We start from the raw sequence: 8,163 nt of genomic DNA on the forward strand, positions 1-8,163 counted from the left end.
AAAGAAGCAAAGGAACGCCAAATTTTAAAATAAATGCTAAATGCTAAATTACTTTTTAGTCCCTTCATTTTCAGCCACATTTCCCTTTCCTTTTTTATTTTTAAAATTCTATATTTTTTACTTCTTCAATATATATATTTAAAATAAGTTTAAAGGCTTCATGTCCAATTTTTCTTTTTCTTATTTTAAATTATAAAAATAATTTTAATAAATTAGAACATTTTTAAACATCCTACCAAACTCATTTATTTTTAAAAAATTTAAAAACTAAAAAACATGCTTTGAAAATTCAAAAACCAAAAGTCAAACACGCTCTTTAAAATCCAAGAATTCGAAGGATAATTTCTTTTACGAAGATAGACAAAAAAGGTCTGATAAACTTTTGCTTTTCAATATCTTATTTTATATACAACAACGTGATAATAGTTCAACTTGTGCATGATGGAATCAAATGAAGAATGATTGGTAGGTTAATGGTTGACGACTTAATCAAGGACCATTGAAAAGTTGTGAACAGTGATTGAAGTTTGCGTTTATGTTTCCATATTTTCAATGACTCGTTGATAAAAAGCAAGAACTATAATTTTAGTTAGATTTTCAAATATGTGAGCTATTAAAAATTATATTGTCAAAAAAAAAAAATTCCAAACCAGGTTATAAATTATCATGGTTGTTACAATAATACTCCCTACCATTTATTTGGACGATAATTTCTTATTGTTGAGTAACTGTTACTACTGATCTATGTTAACTCCATTAATTGAAAAAGTGCATAAAACACCTCGTTGTAATTAAGGGTTTTAAACTACTCTAAAATAGGGTGGTTACGACTATTATACGCTTAAATTTTATACAATTGTCGTAATTTAACTATCATGAAGAGTTTAATTGTAAGGTATTTATAACTTAAAAAGAATTAAATAGGATGAAACTTTTAAGAGTGTAATTATAACTCTAAGTTTATTTATTTACATGTTACAATTTTATTGCCTATGAATTGATTATAGTTTTCTTTTTTTTTTTTACTTGACATGGAGCTTAGTACAAATGAAAAACAATTTTAATAAAATGTATATATGTGTAGAAATGACGTCATAGCTATATATATATATATATATATTGAAAGTACAAATTTGAAGGGTTTGATTTAAGTTGAATAATGTGTTTTTGTTTGGGGATATAATATTAGAAAATTAAATAAGCACTTCATCTTCCTTTAGGAAGCATTTTAGTTCCCTTATATATGCTTAAAAACAAAATTTAAAAATATTAATAAACTTGATTTTGAAAAGTAATAAACTAAAAACCAATAGTTATCGACTGACGTATGAATTTCCATCACGTATTTGTGTGAAGTGACTTACTAAGTTTTTGAACTATTAATTTTGTATCTAACAATTTTTTGGATTTTCAATTTTTGTGTTAAAATAAAATCTTCACCTATTCAATATTTGTTAAAATTCATTGGCTTACGAAACTTGAAATTGAAAGTTTAAAGCTTCTTTCATGACTCATTTTGTGTTTTGGTGTTTAGCTTTGGAAATTAGCGCACATTTTCTTTTGACTTCTTTACCACGATTTTCATATAATTACTAACAAAGGGTTCTCTAAATTTCATAAACAAAATCTATAGTTATTATTTGTTTGATTTTTTAAAACACGTCTAAAATATACATAACAAAACAAATAAACCTAGGTAGAAATAGTATCTCATTTAGAAGTTAAAATTTCAAAACTAAGAAAACAAATAAGACCTAATTGGAGTCTCATTCAACAATTCGTTTTTCTTTCTTTTGAATAAACTAACTTTTTAAAAATCTAAACAGTGACAAATCCTGAAAATTTATTGACATGAAGCTTATGAGAAATATAGTTACAACTAAACTGATTATAAATATTAAATATTAATTAGTTTTGTTTATACATATTATATAAAGACAATAAAGTCAAGAGAATGAGCTCCTATGAACCTATACTAAATCGGTCGTGAATCTAAATATATCTCAAATCTATTAAATTTTCTAAAATTCAAACAAAAAATAATAACGAGAGGAGGTTTTAAATATTTTTGAATAGTTACAAACTCAAATTGATTAACTACTAAATTGGTAATTTAATGAAAATGATTGCCATTTATTTATAAAAAGGAAAGAAAAGAAAAAAAAGAAAGGATTTACAATGATAGGTTACCCTAACAGCATAAGCATAATTCCCCTTTTGAAATTTTGTGCTTTAAATGTTGCGGCGCTAAAGGCTTCATTCCTTATATTTTCAATTGACTTTTGAATAAAGTTGGGTTCTTCCTTGCTTTTCCTTGACATCTCCTTCCAATTCCCAAACTTCTTTTTAAATTTCTTTTTTTTTTTCTTTTCTTCCTATATTCATAATAAATCATTTTCAAAAATAGAACATTAGGTTGTAAATGTGCGAGAGAAAAAAAAAGAAAAGAAAAGAATTTGAATGATATGATGAATGTGTAATGTGGAAGTAATTCCAAATGATTTTGGTCCTTTGCTTGTTGTAGAGCTGAGAAATTTTGGGTGTTTAAGTTTGGCCCTTAAGTTAAATAAAAAGTTGCATTGAAATGGGCAACCAAACCAAAATGTATATCCTCTCTATTCTATTATTCTATTTGAATTAATATTTGTCAAAGTCAAAAAGCTGCCTTTCTTAATTTAATCAATTAATTGGTTTAGGCATTGATTCCTTTTAATACAGACACACAGTTTTAGAAAGAAAGAAAGAAAGAAAGAAGGAGAAAAGTGATGTTTATTCTGCAAACAAACTTATGTATAAATTAAAGATATTAACCATGTGAATATTGTGAATATTGTGAATATTGTGATTATTATTTTTACTTTTTTTTTCTTCTTATCTGTAACTTTTTAAGTGCATGAAATTCAACTTTCTTTAAACTTATTCAAATGCATTACTATCTATCTATTGATGATGGAAGTTTGTATAATTATAATTTAATTTTATTCATAAATCAATACCAATACTAATTCAATTCACTGTATTTATATTTGAATTGTAAGTACTCTAAACCCTTAAATTATAATCTAAATTTAAATGGTAACGATTAGATATAACTTTCGCATGCAATTGCATGGATTGATCATCTTCTACTCATCAATCAAATTACAACTTTTATTTATGAATTTGGACGTGGGTTTCATGTGTCAGTATGGAGGTAGAACACATGGTCTTAATGTAAACATAACATCTAAAAACAACCAATAGACCTCATTTTTCTAAAAAAGAAAAATACTTTAAATAGCTTTTTTTCATAATCATATTTTTGTTCTTAAACTAAAAGAAAAAACTTATTTTGGTCCTTAGTACTATTAACTATTTAACCGAATGAGGAGGTGACTTTTAATATTATAATTAGCGATGATTAGACTCTAGATTCATCGTATTAATTAAATTGATAAATAACCAAGGAATCGTGCTAATTTATCTTATAAATCGTTTATGTCAACACAAAAACATAATCTCCAAAACTCAACTCTCTCGAGTTTCCATACCCTTTTATCTTTTATCTTTTATTTTTACTTTATTTAGGAATTAGAATCTTAAAGCAAATCATAAGAACATTAGGTAGAATAAAAAAAACTCTATAAAACTATAGGTAAGTATTCTCACGAACAATCAATTTAATTGATATGATGAATTTAGAGCTTAGTTATCCACATATAGATGCTACTACTAACAACAAGAACCAAAGTAAGGTATTTTTAAAAGGTTAAGAAACCAAAATAAAACTAGATACAAAGTTTATGAACCAAAATAGAATTTAAAGGAAGATAGCATTTAAACAAAAGAGATTAAGAGGTGCATTTCAATGATTGTGTTATCTAATTAGGAACAGAATAGAATGTATAAACTAGTGATGCATAGGTAGAAAGAAGAGAGAGATAGAAATAGAATTTGATGCATAGAGTTAGAAGTATTAGTGTGATGAATATGGCATCTGCTTTGAAAGCACAAACTGACATATACATATATGGTAGTAAGGCTGCTGTTTCATTGCTGGCCGATAAAGATGCAAATAAATAATACTAATAAGGGTTGGGGCTAAGTTATACAAATGTCTAAACTACATAAGTTTAACCATTGGAATATCATTATTTGATTTGATTTTGTTGTTCTACAAACTATGGGATATGTTTCACACATTCCTTATATCTTAAAATGTCTTTAAGTTGTTGTGAGAATTGAAATATTTGGATTCTTGTGCTTTTCTTTTTTAATTTTCATTTCATAACCCTAATATCAAAATTCTCAATCTTAATTTGTTAACAAAATTCTAATCATTATACCAACTTTAACTTTAAACTTTTGTAGGCGTAACAATTTATGCCCCCAATTGTGTTTCGTTTGAAAAATTCTCAACGATACTAATAACTAATAAGTGTATCAATTAAATCTTCAAACTTTTATAAATGAATAGATTTTAGACACTTAGTTTCAATTTCTTTTGCTTTGATCATTCGTTATATTTTTAACTAGCATGTCTGTGAATACTCAAAATCTATAGAACACAAATAATGGATCTTTGAAATGATAAACGATACCCTATACACCAATCGATATGCTTAAATTTTGTATAAATATTCAAGATCAATACGAAGAAAGAGACGTTGAATGATGCTATTTGTTAAAATAAATTAAGTTTTGTATTCCTGGCAGTCTATTTATTATGTTATTTGTTGTATTTCAATTAAGAACCCAATTATTCAATATTAATTATTATATAAATTAACATGTTATTCGAGCTTTAGAGCTTCTTTTTTATTATTCAGCTTTCGCCTACTTGATTTTGTCTCTGTCGACATGACACTGACACGGTTGGTAGTGACAGACCAAATATGCCTCTCTCATGGGTTTTAGTCTTTTCGGTTCGTCAGCTTTGTTATGTTTTAATTCTTGTTATGCTTTGTTGTTGTCTATGTTATGTTTTCAAATCAGCACTTCGTGGGTTATGTCTCCTTCCCAGAAGTTCTCTACGTTTTAGTCCTTTGTCAGTGCTCTCTCTAGCTCAGAAATCCATGTGTTTAGTTCTTCATGGGTTTCAGATATTTATAGAGATATGTGTTTTAACTCAGAAGTTCGTGGGTAGACCTTTATATAGGTCTCTATTTCTCCAGTCTAAAAGTTCGTGAGTTCTCCAACCTAGCAGTTTTTTGTGTTCTAATCCTTCATGAGCTTCTATTTCAAATCCAGATCTGTCGTGACTTGGTTCGAAGGGTTTTGTTTAATTGTTTATGCTTAAGTCATCCTTCACAGAACTCAAGTTTTCTTCCCTCACCTTGAATTTGAGGAAGGGTGTTTATACAAATAAATTAGGGTTAATGACCAAGTCAAGATTTTCCTTCTTAGGGTTCTATATGTGTTATATTTATTGTATTTCAGTTAAGCATAAAATCAAATATTCAATAGTATTATACAATTAGTGTTTATTAAGAGTATAAATAAAAAGGTGAAGAGGAATATGATGAAGTGTTTTGATGCATGAGAGATTGCATTAAATAGGACCTTCATGTAGTGGTGAAAGAGAAATGAGAAATTGGATGGAAATGGAAATCACAAATCTCAAAAAATTGACTTTGGAGTAAAGAAAAGTAAAGAAAAGTAAAGAAGAGTAAAGAAAGTAAAGAAAGTAAAGAAAGTAAAGAAAGTAAAGAAAAAGAAGAAGAAGAATGGAAACCACATTTTGGATATTTGATATTTGGAAGCACACTGACAAAACTTAAAGGAAGACTCTCATCTTTTTTTTTTTTTAATTTTTATTGATAAGGATGCAAAATTGAAATATATTGGAATAAAGGCTTCCTATTCATCCAATCCATTTCAACTCAAAAACAGTACTCTCAACCTTATTGTTCATTTCCTTTTTCCTTTTCAATTTTATTTATTTTCCTCTTTGTGTGAGTGAATTTTCGGTTTTTAGGATACCTATGCTTTTAAAATACATAAAAAAAATAAAATATATAAGTAACAATTTTTGTTATGTTTAGAGACCAAATGAAAATTAGTATCGAAATTTAGAGACTAAAAAAGAAGGGACTTACAAAGGTTTTATCGAAACTGATGAAATTACATATTTATCGTTCTCCATTTTGCAGCCACTTTCTTCTTTTTCATGTTCATGTTTTCAGCTTCTTTTTTGTACTTCTTTGTTTTCTTTGTTTTTCGCTTCTTCTTCTCTCATGCATTTGTCTTTTTCTTCTTGATTTTTGTGTATTAGTGAATAACAAGAGGAGGTTGAAGCAAAAGAAAAACTAGAACAAAGAAAAAGAGAAAAAATAATAGTTGTGCTTGATAAGAAACTAGAAAGAGAAGTTAGAACGAGAAATAACCAAGAAAAACTGCATGATGAGGAACTATAAAAAGGAGCTAGAAGAGAAAAACAAGAAATAGAAACTATAATGAAAAGCAAAAATTGTTTAGCTCAAACCTTCGCACACGGGGTTTGAGCACAAGATGAGACTTTCACACAGTTGACATAAGCAAAAGATCATTTTTCAAACAAATTTAAATATTGCACCAAATTTCATTTGAACTCCTAAAAAGAAGACATCCATACAAAATCCCAAAAAAACGTAACATTATCTACGAAATGAAACGATAGGTCAAGACCTAAATTGTATATTTTTTTTTCTTTTTATTATCTTCCTCTTACCTTTATTCTCTTCTATATATCGATAATGATGCAAAATAAAATATTGCAACAAAAGTGATAGCTCCATAAATCTCTCCATTACAACTATATGCACAGCTCAAAAACACTCAAAATCTCATTTTTTTAAAAAAAAAAAAAAATTCTTTTCAAATCTATTATTTTCTCTTTTGTGGGATAGTTCATTGGTTTTTTTAATTCTTGGAATTTAGAGTCTCTTTTTTATTATTAATTAATTTAAAACAATTAAGATAATTTTAATTAAACTTGTTTACACTAATTTTTCATTGTTATTAAAATTAATCAAACTTTTTCTGCATCATACTTATTTTAAGTTAGTCACTAGAAAGTAAAAAGTCAAGTGTTATTATATCTGGTTTAAATCTATCAAACATGCTTTTATTTAATTTCATAATTGATATTTTCTAAGAGCACAAATGTTTAGCGATTGTTTTAAAAAAGCTACCAATTCTAAACAAAATTTCAAAGTTAAGAGAAAACCAACACATTCTTTTTGCAAGCTATTGTTCATCATTTGATAGTTAACCCGTACCTCATGAACATTCCTTGATGCCAAGATAAGTATAACAAAAAGAGAATAAAATATATGTTAGTTACACATAAAGGTTTATGATTTAAATCTCCTACTTAGTACTAAAAATAAATAAATAAACATCACTTTGTCTTCCATCAAATCAAATACTATTGTTATACTAATATTAAATTATTGATCGATTAACCTTTTCTTTTCTTATTATATTCAAAACATTAATATTAGTTACTAAATAAAACATATTTATAGCTTCCAAATTTCACATTTAATACATAAAATTCAACCAACACAAACTTGCTATAAAGTTATACTATCCACCTTGAAATTGGAAGTTGTTAAGTAGTGCATAAAGGGGAATATTCTCTCAACATTTTGAAACATTGTATCAGTGGTTTGAGCATTATTCCATTAACCAATTCTAAAAGTAAAACAACACATAATTACTTAAGTTTGCGAAGATAATTCTTCAAATTGAACAAAAATTTAATTCTATCCCCTTTGTACCCTATAATAAAGTTGATGGAAAATTGCAAAGAAATGACCAAATAAAAAAGTTATTTACACCTTACACCAAAATCAAGTTCAATGAGTTTTAATTTTTGTGTGGTTTTTTTTTTTCTATATTGTAAATAGTTTATTTTTTATTATTATTATTTTTAAAAAATAAACTTGTAATCAATTTTAATTTTAATTATAAAAGCATCCTATTCAACTATAAAACTAAATTGGCAATAATATATATAAAAAAGTAATCATTAATCAATAATTTATCGATTTAAATCTTACTACCATTTCCAAACTATGTATTTTATTTTATTTCAGTCCCTAAACTTTTAAAAGCATTTATCTTAAAAGTTGATAAATAACTAAGAAATCTTTGAATGATGAAGCTTCTATATAATGTACTAGATTAATATGTTACTTA

This window comes from Cucumis sativus, chromosome 7, assembly GCF_000004075.3.
Source record: "Cucumis sativus cultivar 9930 chromosome 7, Cucumber_9930_V3, whole genome shotgun sequence".
NCBI lineage: Eukaryota > Viridiplantae > Streptophyta > Magnoliopsida > Cucurbitales > Cucurbitaceae > Cucumis > Cucumis sativus.